Source organism: Varroa jacobsoni, unplaced genomic scaffold, assembly GCF_002532875.2.
Source record: "Varroa jacobsoni isolate VJ856 unplaced genomic scaffold, vjacob_1.0 scaffold_1420, whole genome shotgun sequence".
Taxonomy (NCBI): domain Eukaryota; kingdom Metazoa; phylum Arthropoda; class Arachnida; order Mesostigmata; family Varroidae; genus Varroa; species Varroa jacobsoni.
The window spans coordinates 42,118-58,601 of NW_019214322.1; the positions used below are offsets into that span (position 1 = coordinate 42,118).

At 41.3% G+C, this 16,484-nt stretch overlaps 1 long non-coding RNA gene across 1 annotated transcript; it reads left to right on the forward strand.

Moving 5' to 3' along the window:
* Positions 1–11,191, forward strand: LOC111269839 (uncharacterized). The gene is made up of 4 exons (XR_002685960.2): positions 1–166; positions 1,791–2,593; positions 2,852–2,938; positions 10,574–11,191. It is a non-coding gene; the product is annotated as an uncharacterized LOC111269839 (long non-coding RNA).
* The last annotated feature ends 5,293 nt before the right edge of the window (positions 11,192–16,484 follow it).

Genomic DNA, 16,484 nt, shown 5'->3' on the forward strand with positions numbered 1-16,484 from the left:
CCGTACTCCTTCCAGGTAACAGCTGTTATGCTTCGCCTCGTTGACTAGCTCAGTAACGTTTTAAGGTGTTAGGTGCCTTAGGTAAGGGCCGTCTACCGTGAAAGACACCCATCGGTCGCGCCTATTTGCCTACCTAAGTGCGTGAGAAACGGCGCGCCTTGACGAGGTAACATTCACTTTTGTCCCATTTTTTCCTGTTGTATTCATTCTTAAAAATTTTTCTTACGTATTAACTATTAAAGAGTCAAAGGCTAAAGTAAATAGTACTTACGTTTAGTAAACTATAATACTGTTCAGCATTGCTTGATTGGTCTGAGTCTAGTGCTGTTGGAAGCACCCAATCTGCCATATCTCTCTACTTACATGAACATGCGCACACGTTCTTGTACAATAATCGAGTTATAACAAATAAAGTTTCCTTTAGTAAAAAACATAACGAGCAGCCGACAAGGCTTGAATCCTAGAAAAAGCCCACAGATGCTATGGTATAGAGTTCAAGCTGCATACGTTGAGCATATAGGCTATACTCTATACAGACACGAACCATGTAGCAGCGGAATTGAGCAGAGCCGGATGATTCAGCTGGTTCAGTTTATCGATCCTGGGCGTGACGGATTTTGCCAGCTAAATTATGCTGCTCGTAGTTATTTCTAGACATAATACGCCGAAGTCCAATCGAAGTGCCTGAACTTCTGCAATTATGTAGTAGCCGTCAGCTTACCTCAGCCGTGGTAAGTAACTTCGCGGCTTCAAACATTATACTATAATTCCTAACCTAAAGACATCTGCCTAGCAAAAGAGAGAAGGTCATGAAGCTTCCATACGAAACAATTTCTATATTATATACGATTTTCGATTAATAATAATACGATATATATGAAAGACAACGTACGAAAGAAAACTATGGCCGTTTTACAGAAGGCTACTTCACCATTTCTCTATTAGATCAGTCCTCCGACTGCACTTGTGAATCTTTTGCAAAGATTATTCTATATACGGCAGCAACGACGATGAGGACTTTGTCCACGATTTACTAGACGTGGTTTCAGTTGGATCGTATAAGCTAAAATGTCCTATTTTTCACAAGAGGCTTAGCCAGACGAGAATATGCATTACTGTGAGTTCATCATGTGGTTCTTGAGACGAATGTTGATGAAGTATATTATGAGAACTGTGGTACTTTCTTTGATAACGGCCAGTTTTTGTAATCCTCTATTCGGCTCAAGCGCATTGAATAACAGCGACTTATCTTTCTCGAAGCTAAAGCATGGGCTTTATTTATAAACGAATGTCTTACCTATTTAGCAATGGCAGTGGTTACGGAAACAAGTGATCCTACTGGAAATCGTACAAGCATATCCCTTACTAGGTTAATTTTATACGGGCAAATTTGATTGGGCTTCAACAGGTAACAACAACACTGAAAAATCAGCACCATTTCTTCAATCATTTTACAAAAAAAACCTAATTAAAGGCTTTTGCCACATTTTACATTGATAAAACGTACGATCTCATACATGACAACATAAATATTGCACATTCTGGCAGCAGACAACTAGAAGTCTTGTAGTTTCCCAAAAAGTGCCAAATATATATACTAGTATTACGGTTCATGCACATTTCAACGACAAGCCAAGTTTAATCTCCTCATTAATTATGCCTCTTTTCTGTTTCGATGATGGAATTATAAATGTGTACCGCTTTTTCTACTCCGTTAAGTATTTCAAGTTAAAATTGTTGAGCAGTTTAGGACTATTGTAAACTTTGGCCTAATATATAATATATTTCAGTTTTGCGTAACACAGGTCTAGTGGAATTATATGGCGTATTCAATGCGCACGTAATCGCCAAGAGCCACAAACATACGGATGCGTGGACGCAGATTCCCTTGACCGAACTCAACGCGTACATACTAGCACAGGTTTAATGTGGTGTTCCGTGTGGCAGACGTCGTCGTTAACTTAATGAATCAAATATTTAATTAAGCTAACACAAACTGGCATAAACAGGACGGCTACGAAGGATAGCGAGCGTCCGTTTCGGCTGTTATGTTACTGCAGGCTCGACGGGCGTATGGTTGGTGCGTGGTCGAATAGTCCTCGTTGTATAACCAATGGTATATTTACTAAACACAGGGGCGAAGGCCGGACCTTACCAGACGCAGAACTACGCCAGCAGAGAGAAATCAGCAAAAGACAAAGACAACCCTAAAGGCGTTTACTTCGTTGTGATGCTATCACGAGGATCGGCTAAATGGGCCATCCAGTAATCGCGTGGCATTGCAACCGGCCCTTCTGCTGTGATAACACGTCCTGCTACCGGGGCAATAAAACGGTGATATAATGGCAGGACGAATAAGAGTCAATCCGAACAAGCCGTTGCCGGCATCGATTTCCGCGACGCCACCGTCAGTTCGCGTTACCATCCGCGATGCAGTCGTTTACTCCGCAACGGTTCACTCACAGGTTCAATGCTAATGAACGCTGCAGCCTGCCGCGTCTAACGCATTATATGAAAGCAAACTAGGACTCAATTAAAATTAAGGTTTGGTGTCCCATTGGTCATCCGGTTAGCCCGAGGCACTTCTATACATGTGAGTAACAATCAATCCACGATGCTCTTCCTTTCTACCAATGCGGTCATGTCAGCGTGCCGCATCGAACTTGTCAATACATTGCTCATGGTAAAGGATTTGTACGTGATGCATGATTAGCGGTCGTTTTTTGCTGTTCGATATTTGTATGCGGTTTGCACGCGGGAAGGGTACAATACGAACTCCTTTAGTAGACGTTCTCATGATCGTGCTAGCCATGAAAGATGATTGTAGAATAACGGGTGTACTTCAATTCAGATCGCAAGGAACCTCTTGTAGTGTCGTCTGAACCTCTTAATTGGAACTGGTTGAGTAACTTAAAGTCCGCACGCGTATCGATCATAGGTGAGTAACGTTATCAAGATGGAGATAATCTGCCCAGTGTGTATATGTTATATGGTGTTATCTCAGAGCGAAGGTGTTAAAAACTATAATAATAGAATTGGTTAAGAAATGTGTATACTTTTGTGTTATCCTGATCCTTTTCGACTTTTGCTCAAAGTTTAATTTAATTGTGGGTCCTGCGCTAGGCCCTAGGATGCAACGCGGATTGGAATAGGATTGCGGATGGGGCTCTCCTATAAATGATCGTTTTCAGTAATGGTTCAAAAGTTGTTCACGCTAATGATAACTCTAGAGTTGTCCAGGAGAGAAATCTTTTTGAATATTTTAGTAAATATGGCTTACATCAGAAGGTCATAGCTATTTTTATTGCATACACGATTTACCTCGAGACCCTTGCAGAGAACTGGGACTCGAAGTGCCGTATGAAAATTGCAGAATTTGCTGTCACGGACGATTATTATTACTGTCTAGGCCCTGCTATTAGTAGCTTGATTTTGCAATCACGTAGTTGTATTCAGAGACACAGATACAATATAATGCCACAGGCGGGTATAAAAATAGGGCTTTGAAAATTAAGGGTCGCCCTTTAGCTATATTTTTAGGCTCGTTTTGAAGTAAGGATAAATTCTTCGTTAGCAAGGTTTAGGATGCGTAATGCCATAGGAATAAACTATGAAGACGATGTAATAACAAGCGTTGTTATAAATAGAAGATCGAATCGAAAAAGAGAAATAGCTGTTTAGCAGATTATTTGCCCCTATCAACAATTTAGAAGATTACGCGGTTTAGCTGTACATAAAGTGAACTGTCTTCGATAACGGCTCGACGTTTAGCACTAAAGGGCGATGGCCTGAAGATCGGTTTTCTCTCAACGACTGGAGGCAACTCTGGGTTTGATAATTGAATATTTTAGGCACAGTCGATTAAGTAAGCTGATGCAAATTGAAAATAACCTATCTCATAGGAACTAATTAGCTATAATCCGCTAAAAATAGCTGCACTCATTCAGTATAGTTCAATCAACAATAAGGATTTCGGCTCCTACGGTGCCTGGTCAGCATTTGCTAAGGTCGTTCTTATTTTCTTTACCAGTGCTAAGTAGTACTAGTAATGGTTCGATGTATCAACCAGGTTTAATGTAGACTATCGTAACTGCTTAGGTAGGCAGAAACTACATTAGCTGTAGAGATGGTATTATCTTTTATGTGGATCGCAATTTATTGCCATCCCAACCCAGAAGACAGATACCGACGCCTTCTTTGACCGACAGAGAGTAATTCACCAGTTCGCGCACAGTCTGGATAACGAGCTGATTCTCTCGCGGGGGACATTAACGAGCTCCTTCGGAACGTCGTTAAGGATTGATCAAGTTACGTATATAAAAGTGAGCTAAGCCTTTGCTGTAGAATAATGGGGGCCACGGTGGGATTCGGTCGTACCGTGGCCCAGCTTCTTTTGCTGCAGCTTGTATTCTACCGTCCACTTCTTTGACGAAGGTACGGTCCGAGCCTTTGCCTCTTGACATGAAAATCGAGCAAACGATGACGTCCATAATGCTGAATCGAACTCACGCCGTGCATCCTGGCTCTTAAAAAACTTAAACACGTAGGAGGGTATGGTGTCGAAAGTGAGTCGCAACCTAGCGCCGAGGACGGAATAGCTCTGGCCTCGTAATTTAATATCTGTCATCGCATGGACTTACGGACACGAATTTAAGTGTAGTCAAGCTTTACTAAGATCGAAAAACCCTGTAAGAAAAGGGGTTGACGTTACTTCTAGAAACTCTCCTCTGGGATGGTGTAGTGGTTACGCATTCGCCCACTGAATCTAGGCACAGGGAAGGTAGTTTACCGAGTGGCGTCGTTTAGATGGCGATACGCATTTCTTTAAGCACGTTTCCATGGGCACCTTAACTAAAAAACATAGTGCTGCACTGGTTCGCATTGACAAAAATTATCATCATTAAATCAAAATTATTATAATCAGGTATAAGAAGATATAAAGCATTAATGAGAACGAGGATTTACCATTAAGGTTTGAGCTGCTTGTATGGTCGCCATACCGTTTCATAACTCTGGTAAGGTTTCCCCAGATAAGTTCAGCAAGATCCACTCCGAATAGATCTATAGTGGGAACAAGTCCTGGATGCTGTATCTGACAGAAAGTAATTCCGAGCACTTGTTTGCATAAAGACAATAGCTGAAGATGCCAAATGCCAAAGGGTCCAGTTTCGAAATTGGGCATAAACCCATTTCCTTTTCGATACCGAACGTATAACGAAACACTGATTTTATTTAGTGGCTCGGAGAACATGTTGCAATGGTGATACAGAAATGCCTTGCGCGCTTATCAATAACTGAACAAGAGTGGAAGAACAGAAACCCTCGCTAATAAAAGTAAGGCGATCGTTGTCTCCCTATCAGTCCAATCTAGGCTGAGATGATATCATTGAGAGGACGTTGCCTGTGCTTTTGTTCAATATGCACTTATCTATATCTAACTAAATCTCATAGAAGCACCTTATGGAAAACTGCATCGTAATGCTTAAAGGGTTTTTGATTTTGATGTTTACGCTGGCATTTCTCACGTATAGAGCTTGAAGTGATAACTCACTTAAATTGCACCATAATAGGTCTGACGTAATGAGCCATCAGACTCGGTGTTACCATTATTCTATCTACTGCTTTTAATAATGCCGAGCTCCTGCCGGTTCTAAGACATAATACTATGTTTCGTAAACATGTATCCGACATATTGTGCCTAGATGGCTCCAATGTCTTTGACAATAATCGGTGAACCCGGGTGCACCCTTTAAGTTAAATAATCTGAATATACGGCCTTTCGATAGCAAGCATTTCGTTGAACTGTTCTTTCCCCCTCCATACTGTACATAATAATTGGATCCATATGTAGCTGTCGCGCCTTTATCAGTGCTCTTCAGTGTACGGTTTATATTGTTCCAAAAAGAAATTCTATTCCATAGCTTCTGATCAATAACCAATTACTGGAAGCCAAGAGGGCTGACTGTCCTTTGTTTGTTGGCGGAGATACTAGTACCGCCGTTGTTCCGTTTCTGCCGCGCGAAGCGGCGTCGTAAATCGTAAAACAGCGAAAAATCATCGCGGCAAATTTCGTCACTCGGCAGCCTCGTTGTGGGGGCCATGTAACGGCATAATAGTAACGGAAAGGGGGGTGTTCGAGAAGGAAAATGAGGGGTAAGTTCAGCTTAGAGTTACGGGACTACTACTGCTGCTTCTAGCTCGGCAGCTTGAAGCGGATACGAGCAGGCAGAAATGCGCTCACAAGCGACTACTGCAAATGAAACCGAAACAGTTACACACAGAAATTGTATCCGAAGGACAAGATTCCTACGAAATAAATGGTTGGCTTTGGAAGAAAAACAGGGTGAAGGGTTTATTGCAGAGGGAAACAAAGCAGCTATCTAGATGAGAATAGTATGATCCTGCTAGAATATAGGATATAGATTGAAGATAATATAGGTGGTTCAAAGGGTATGGCGATAAGCCGGGTTTTGTGAAATAATTTTGGTGCGTTCGTCCTGGACGGCTGAAACGTGTGTGTTTTTTATAAAAATCACGGTTTACATGACAAAGCTATTCTTGTCTCGCATATTTCGTTGACATAAGTGGATGTCGCTATGCGGTTCGGTCTTCAATGGTAAGCAATACTAGACAATACCCGTCACAATGCTTTTGCCGGATACGTACATTTGTCGGTCGTGATTTGTTATGGAATAGCGTTCATTGAAATGTCAGGTGTTACTTTGAGGGTCGGTTATAAAGAGGGGATCATTTGACGAAATCTTCCCGCACTGCATCGACGCATGTTTTTGAAGATCGGGTACGTGCAGATGTGTCACATTTGCCCTCTCGTTAAACGAATTAGACAAGGAACAAGGCTACCGCCGAACTGATAACATTCAGTTAACATCAGACAAACAAACCGTAGACAACTCGTCTTAAATAAACAGAAATTTATCATAATATTGTCAGTATGCATAAACTATGCAACCTTTGGTATAATGTATATTATAACTTTTTATAGATGCTAGAAGTGTCAGTCCTGACGGTCATGCTTAGTTACTAGAACGACCATCCATAGCGATTGCGCTTTTAATTGGGACCATATAAAAAAAAAATTCAACAGATTTTGAACTGAAAGAAAAATCGCATAATAGGTAGAAATTGCATAGATCGTTGAGTTCAGGCAAAAAAATCTTCAGTATTGGTAGATGTTCGTTCAACACGGAAAAATCGGGCAATAAATTATCTTTGTAAAAAAAAAAAACAAAAAAAAAGTATGATATTTTGTTCTAGAAAGAATTGGCTTTCGTTTAGTACTAGGAATAGCAAATAAGCCCATGCCCGTTACGATAAACAAGCCGCCAAAATTTGTCCCGATAAATGATTGCTTATTGTGCAGTAACGAGTAGCAGTAGTGATCGTGTAAACGGACATAACACGTGTTTATGTACACAAAACAACCCCAGAAACATGAGGATTTCCAAAGTTTTTCACTGTCTCAGTGGATTATAGATCTAATAAGTAGCCGGTCACGGATCGAATGTATTCTACCCTACAATTTACTTGAGCGAAACCTAATCTGGCACTACATTATTTTACTATAGTGTAAAAGTATAACCCATTAGTTTTTTTTAGGAACACACGACGCGAAATTAACAAACGTGTCATATATAAAGTTACGCAAGCTATGAAACCAATCGTTGGGAAACATCGCTTCTGTAATCTTCCTTCCCACTTACTAATCTTTCTGAAGGACTAAATCTAATCGATATTCATGCAGAGGAAAGTATTGTCCGTTTTTTTCTTCTTCTGCAGTTGTGACCTTATCTAGTGCCAGTGAAATCTAGTGGCTAATTCGCTTTAATATCGTAGCAGTGCTACCTTTCAACTTTAATTTAATATTCATATCCTTCTACGCTTTACATTATTATATCATCGCTCCCAACGTTGTGGCCTTTCCGCTTCGCTTTGTGCTAACATGTTTTTCCTTTCAACGGCGTTGATGCCACTGTAACATAGGCAAGACAGCTAACGGCAAAACACCAGATTTTTTGTATCCCCATCAGAGGGGTACTCACCCCCTAAACTGTTGCCTACCTTAACTTGCGTACACATGCAACAGCTAACCGACATACAATTCCATATTCTGACATACATACGCAAGCAGACACACACACGACGCCCGCAAGGTAGAGAAGCACATACGTAGAGTCCTTCATTCTCAGCCTTACGACATTGGATACGAAATAGGATCCACGCCTGAGTGCATCCACTAGGTAGCAAGATAGCCCGGTGCTGGGAGTAGTCGACTGACAGCAGGCACGCAGGAAGGGCGGCAGTGTGGCTTTACGGAAAAGAAATATTCAAGTATTTGCGATGACGGCGCTCGCCCAGTCGGCGTCAACGTCGAAAAATGCCGAACGGTGCCAACGAACAAGTAGGGCGAGCCTACGCGACTCGAGCGAAAACCAGGCCTCAATGGCTAGCTGCTAGCAATAGGCGACTGGTGAAGGAGCCACCTTCGCGTGTCTGAACAGCCAGATTTAGCAACTCTCGTCTGTTGCCGTTGGGCGTTCGTAATGTATAGAACCATTTTCGACCCGGCTTTCTTGCCATGGCTTCGTTTTAATGTCTCACAAATGGAGACAATCGTATACATACTAAAAACAATACAGCGAATCGGTGGACTGTTACAAAAACCAGTGAGTAACGAAAAAGTCCAGCATGAAAGACAAGCCGAACAAGTGAAAGTAGTTGAGAATGGAAGAAGTTACAACAAAAGATTTCATATGGGTATCTTGATGAGTTATTGTACATAAGAACGATATAGGGTTCTAGTTATCGAATACAGTGGTGTGTCTATGAGGCAGTTTGAAGGCTGCAGTATTTGTGATGGCTTGCTTAAATGTAAAGGCACACCTAATGGTAAAACGCTGTCAAAAAGAAATTGAAAATTAATATCGGTGCAGTTTTGTTTCAATGAAATATCAAATCATATTTAACGTATTAATAAAGTGATACAAAATAAACTGAAACACGCCTTCAAGTGGCAAGGTACCTGTGGTAAAGCCCTCATTTACGTTCGCGTTCTTCACAATGTATATGAATATGCCTATCGGAACATCAACCGAAATTTATGTTGGCTCTTCAGATCTTTCCGGTATGCTGCAATCCAATAATGTACCACACAGACCATAGGAAAGCATAGCCATGTGTAAATTCAATTATACGAGTATCAGTAGCATATTCATGTATACATCTTGAACTACCGCTAGCGGCTGTTCTGCGGACTTAGAATTCTAAGTTTAACTTAATTCACGTATTATATTTCTTGGCGCAATCGAAAAAGCCTCTAAACTGCTTAAACAGATTTCGCTCTCACGCGATGCAGTGTACGTTGTACGTAACACGTACATGTAATGAAAAACGTGCTTTCCTTTGTGGCGTCTTCTAAATCTATAATCACCGAGGCTTTCGTCACATTACCTACCTATAGACTGAAGGTGCGTGATTGAAAATTAGCGACAATTAGCGAGGACAACAAACAGGGTAAAGCTGTTTTTAAGTCTCGTCATTTTCCGCTATTCATAGGCTGCGAAGTCGGAAGGCTTTTCGTCCATATACTTGCACGTCTAGCTCTTCAGCTGTTTTTACAGCGAGTTACAACAGTTGTCGACATTATGCGCTTGCGTTCAGCGTCTCAGGTCTGTGCAGGTACGGTGTTTCGATTCGCCTAGAAAACGTTTAAGAATTGTTGTCAGGGTGGAGCGTCCCTTACCGGGCCATTCGGCGGATCTGTGAATAGGTTTCGGTCAGGGCGGTGTTCCACCAGCGAATTAAGTACAAATACACAGAAGATTCGGGGGATACCTGACAAACAAGATGGCTAAGGCATTTCCTACGGTGAGTCCGATAGTTTGGTTGCTATTTAGTTTTCTATGCAGAACGTAAGAGCTGGGTGCCGTGTTTGTAAGGAACTAATTGAGGCTGAGCCAGCTGCTGTGCCGGTTACAGGGATATTCAACAAGGCACCGATCGTACACGTCTTCGAAATTAGCATGACTTTAAAATGGCTATTTATTGGCGTTTATATATGATTTAATTAACGCACCCGCGACATTTTATACTACGTGCATGGGACGCCAAAATGACAGTAATTACATACGCTATATTGTGGCATATATTTAATTCATTGATTCTGCAATTAGAAGATGCTGATGCGGAAAGGTGTCAATTAGTTAATAGTGGCCTTTCGGGAAGCACAAATTTGTATAGATCACTATACATTTATAATACTTTCTTGGCAACTGGCTGAAAAGGAGCCGTACCTGTTCCAGGCTGTCAAGGCTTCGTTTTATCTATTCACCAATATATAACGTCGATATTAGTCCCATCAGTGATAGATTTAAATCCAATCGGCCCATCGGCCATTTGTTACTGAAAAGTTATTGAATTTAGATCTTGGATGTGCGTGTTTTCTATAGTTAGAACAGAATCCTACATAAACAGCATATACATATGCCATTGACAACTGTGTTGCTATATGGAGGAAAAAATTTTCAGTATATCTAACAAGTAACAACGTTTTCAGGCAATGCCTATATATCTATGTCTATTTATATAATGGAAATTGAGCTCTGTGAGATATCCAGTAAAACGTCGACGGCAACAACGCACTGGAAAAAACTGGTCAGCTCGAACTATGAGGTCCACATGTTCCTCTCGGTTGTACACGCTTGAGATGGCCTGAAAATAAGGCTCGTTACCTGCTACCGTACGTCGCACGATTACATCGCCGAAGAAGTTCCTTGGGTAGGACAAGCCTAGTCAGACAGTGTTACCTTCGTTTGCGGTCATTGACAGAAAAATAACAACAACGACATCACGTTGCGTTTGAGACTGCGACCAACAGAAAACTTTACTAAGAAATAAAGAAAAATTCTTTTAAAGAAGACATATTTTAAGTAGAGCTGCAAGGAGCTCACTCGCTATTGACTATGTACACTGACACGCTTACTAAAGCTCGGTTTTTCTGCAAACGATACGATTACATCTACAACTTGATTGCCCGAACACTTATAAAATAAAAAAACTAATGCATATATACAGATGTATATATTTTTTTTGTTTTCCAACACGCAAATATTACTGTATTGGGACGCTGTATATATAATATTATTGTATTTTAATAAAAGGTAAAATTAGCCGACTATAATTATATTATCTTATTTGGCGTATCCGTGATCCTATCCAGCATGCCATTTTTCCTTTAAAATTGAAAAATAACAAAAAAACGTTGACACAACGCAAGATGCAGAATGTATCAAAAAATTCTCCGTCATCAACGTTATTACCATCATTGTTATTCTTGTTGTCGGATTTTCGTCGTTGCTGAACCGTCGACATACCTAAGCACAATATTCAGGATACATGAACAAAAAATACTCCCGTCTTAAAACTTTCTTCAGCAATTTTGCCCCTTGTTCTGGGCGTATAGATGGAACATATTGGCCCGACATTGGCAGAACTATAGAAAAGCCTACGAGAAGATCAAGAAACACGGTGTACACTGTGCTTAGACAAGCGCTCGCCCTTCCAACTCATTTTCCAATAGGAAAGGATTCGAAGGGACGAAGGGTCGTTTGTGGCAGCGCTGAAACGGTCGCATGGACGAACGAATAGATCGTGATGCGAATTCTCGATCGTCGTTGATGTCGTCTTTTCTTTCTCAGGGTGGAAAGGTAAGCACGGAGTTTATTTGAACGTCATAGACCGATCGCCAGCCTTTGTGAAGGCGGAACGGATTGCCAAAGGTGTATCGTGTCCGGAAGCATGGTATCGTTGGAGACGAAAAACCTAAGTTTAAATTTGCGCGCTACTGGTAATCGCGCAGTTATTGCAAAGATTCATTAGGTTTACCCGGTGTTCCGGGCATTAAACATGTCCATATGCCCTTTAGAATAGTTTTGGTTGAAACGACACAGATGTTTCGGATATTATCAAGCGTAATCAAAAATTTAAAACAAATGTTCAGTCTAAACCATGTGTCCCGTACGTATATATCATTTGAAAGATATGCAAGCATTATCTTCTAACGAGCAGATAGTAAACTGGTGGACCTTTGCATATATACAAGAACTATTTCGTATGTCATCGGATTTTTTCAAAACATTTTGGCGGGCTATTCAAAAATTAAACAACTTTCAGGAAAGGGCGAGAGGACTTTGGCCGCAGGTCCTGGGAGCGACCAGGGTAAAGTTGCGATCTGTGCTGTTTAGGAAAACGAAGACTAGGGTGTAGGCGGCGTGTTTACAGTCGCTGGTGTCTCGCGAGGGTTGTTTCCTAACGCGAACTCGAATCGTGCTGTGGCCATCTTGGATCGGAGGCGAGGTCACGCAGCCCTCAGATGACATGATTCAGGAATGCCTGACCAATCCCTCATTATTCAGTTGCTTTGTAGCTATCGAAGAGAGGCAATTCATGATAGGAGACAGCGATCTACCGAGCCTTGCTCACTAACCTTTAGCTATATATGAGCACTGCAATAAAAAGCTAAGTTTCGTACGTCATATCCTCAACATAGAGACATCAAAAGAGTGCGCGTCGTTGTGTGCGATTCTCGTAACATTTATATGCCCACTTTTATACAAGATTATGCGAGCCACTTATATTATTGTGGTGCTAAGTTGAAATGGTTTCGAATATAACAAGACAATGAATGGAGCACGAGTCTGACTAGAATCATGACTGACTAACGAAGTATATTACAGATACAATATTATAGTGTCTTCAAGTGAAGACGTTTGTCCTATTCTGTTCAAGTGGGTCGGGCTTCAAATTTGTTGTTGAACTTCATTGGGCGTTAAATGTATCCTTGCACAATCTGGGTGTCCAGCGCCCGCCCTTGTTAATATGAACGTTTTAAGATTATTAGCATTAACAGCAAAGTGATAACCCTGCGCGCCCCATTGTGTCATACAAAATCAGCGATGCTTCACAACTATAGCAATTTATTAGCGCCAAGAACGATAGGTAGTGCTCTCGCGCGGGCATGTAGTTTGTACGATGAGTCGTGCGTGAAGCATCATATGAGATAACATATCTAGGGCGAAGCGTGAGGATCGCATAAAGTACAGAGAAATTGCGGAATAACGAACAAACAAATACTGGTGTTTTTTTTCTGCGAATTAGATAGGTAGTTGCGTGCTTGTGCGGATTCACTATAAAAAAAAACACCGATATTCATTATACCAGATAACGAACTCTTCGAATTTACTTAACACTTTATACACGGTCGACGAGCCTTTGTGTATTTCGCTTTTACATGCGCTGCCGTCCTCTACGCATTCCTAGAAGCGATTTTTACGTGTCTCAAGAACGACTCCCTTTATAGCGCAAAACCTAACCTAACGTCAGGGAGGCACTAGTAGACCTTCTCGTTGGTCAGCTCTAGAGGTCACATAACTACGATTCCTAGACTATGACAGATGTTCGCGCGCCTTGGACAACAGACAAATACTTGTATGTCTTAAGCAAAAACCATTTTTATACCGATAGAGCCTTGATCGCCGTCACGCTTTTAATTATAACATCATTTACATAAGCAGCTTTATTGAATTACAACAATTCGGTTGAATAAACTTTAGTTAGTCTCGAAAGGAAATGTATATTTTATCTTTTACTTCATTTTTGCATTCGAACTTCGCAGCATTTATTACTTATAGGTTATATTTGTTAGTAATAATTGTTAACTATGATAAAACAAGCTTTGTTGACCCATCTCGTCTTTTGTTACAGTTTTCCCAAGGATCATATTTACTAAGCAAATGCCATTATAAGATACTTTGTGTACAAGTGATTTTTAAAAAGGCGTTAGTTCAGGCAGCCGGCTTTATCGAACAACTCAGTGATTTTAATTAACGTAGCCTTGTATGCGTTTTTACAAACGAGTGGGAGTATTATTTAGATGGTGGACCTCCGTGAACTGGTATGACCCGTTTAGCGTATCCAATACGGTTTGATAATTCAATCCATAATGGTATACCAACATGGATGAGCAACCTACTTCACGCTTTATTTGACACGCATTACAGGTTGACAAGTTTGTTCAGCGCGATAGTGGCATTCCCATAACCATCAGGACCTTTCATAGCTTTATCGACAAGATCACCGGGATGGGCAGGTAACAACGCAAAAAGAGGCAGGTATGCAGAATGGTGACCGGTTTTACCTCAGTCGACTGCATCAGTCTTCATGTGAAGCCTCCGTGAAATTGATGCTGTTTAACATCAACTTATACGCGAGTCGGGTGGAGCATGAACTAATTTTCAAACTTTTCTGTATAACGTTCTCGTTTGTCATAGACGATGCCGATGACAATGGCTATGATTGTTATGCCCGTGACGCCAAATTCGTGATGACCTATACGCTGCCGGATAATCAGCAATAGGAGGAGTAATTGTACTAGTGCTGATAACACTACACAACTATTTCCACCATCATATAATTTATTGTGGAGATCAGAATGAGTATGGCACTTAGTGTTTTTTTAAATATGAATCATCTTTTTGTACCTGTTTTTTCCTAGCCCGGTCCATTTGTCCTCTCTTTCAATACGCGCCTCCCTCCCTCCCTCTGCTCGCTAGCTCTATGAAATCGCTTCGCCAATAAATGAGAAGCTTAAACAGTCACCATTTCATCGTTGGCGAAGGCCTCGCCATCAAACTTCAAAGTGGCAATACGCGTATCGCATTTTTCCCCATAGTCATTTCCATACCGTTATTTTTGCTGTCTCGCATCATGCTGATTACCTAATTTGTATAATGTCATTGCCTCGATGCGTTAAAACAGAGCTCGCGCTCTGTGAGAGTTCGAATATTGCTCGCAATTTGTCCTCCGCGCAGCTGGCGCAGTTAGCCTCTATATAACTTTTCTCCGTTGTGGCCTATTCTCGGTTCCTGCAGCCAGTATAGGGGACGACAGCGTGTGCCACTGTGCTGATGATTTGCTCATTTCTGAATGATCTATTTTGATGGCCGCTACATTTACCTGTCTTCCGTCAAACCCTCAGAAATGGGCCGTTGTTGAGCAGCGCTCGCAAGCCCTATACGCCGCCAGCGCGATGACTTTCAAATAATTCTTTCGTATTAAAGCGATTCCATCGCTTTGTCACATGCCGGTACTCCCTGCCATAATGCGCCCTAAACATGTATCATTCTCGGCTAACGAGTGAAATTTTTGATTCGACACTGGGGTGCTTGCTTGTTTTTAGCAAGGGGCAGGCACAGATAGGTCATCGACGTCGATAAACGTCTGGGTAGATTACTATGCAGTAAGCTAGTTGATATAAGCAAGTACCTATGTATCTCTGTGGAATACTAGTGGATATATTATGGTCGAAATGTCATCAAATAACAATATTAGAAATACAGAATATGCCTATCGTGGCATTGCTTTTTTGGGATGTGCGGATGAATAAGTAATAGGCACAAGCGGACCGCGCCGTTCCTCGACGAATGCCCTAATAATTGCTTACTTTCTTGTTTAGCTTGACACGTCGATGTCTATTAACGTGTTCACAACAATTCCCCCATGGGTTACGCCCTCGTCAACGTGCGCTATGAAGACAAAACCTAGGACGAACTCTCTCGCAGACACCGGGTTGCCATTGAATTACACCTTAAGCTCCTTTCCGTCAATTCTCATTTTCCTAAAACGAGATACGCATAAACGCAATCTCTAATTGAAATTGACAGAAGTTGACTGTACAAGAAATTGTGCTTAACATTGATAACGAAAGCTAACCTAATTTGATTAAGCGTACACGATTAAATATGCTTCTGTATAACTAATTGCATCTACTGACATTAAACAAGAGATCTACTTGGACTCCAAACAGGCTACTACTTAACTATGTATCCTACTGTTAAGCCAAAAATCTATTCTGTGCTCCGACCATTGCATTAGCTTCATTGGAGTTCGTTTGCTCCTCTAAGACTCGGGTGTAATCCTCTATCCGCCGTTACGAATGAGTTTCGTTTGAAATTTCATACCAAGCAATGTTGTAGTGGCAACCGTAATGGCCAAATTTACCACTTTTCATTTTCGGCTAAACGGCGTCTGTCGAATTCTCAACCGTATTTTGCCGCCAACAATTTCAAAAAAAGCGACGAAGCGCAGCTCCATCGGTGTAGGCGCTACGTTTCCGATGTGTAGAACGATCGTCTTAGGGTGCGTTCGTGGATGTGACAGCGAATGTGACAGGAGAAAGACAAAAATCGATCAATATTTTTAACCAGATGAGTACCGTTCATACCCAACGGAATGAAAGTAGTGACTTGGACACTTTACTCAGCTTAAAAATTTTCTGCAATAACTTTAAGATTACATCAAAGGTTCAATTGCTCCGTACGATTTGTTACCCAAATATCGGAAACGTGGGAACTGATACATCAGCCTAAATAGGTCAGCACCTTAACGGGCAGGTGTCCAAACTGATTCAA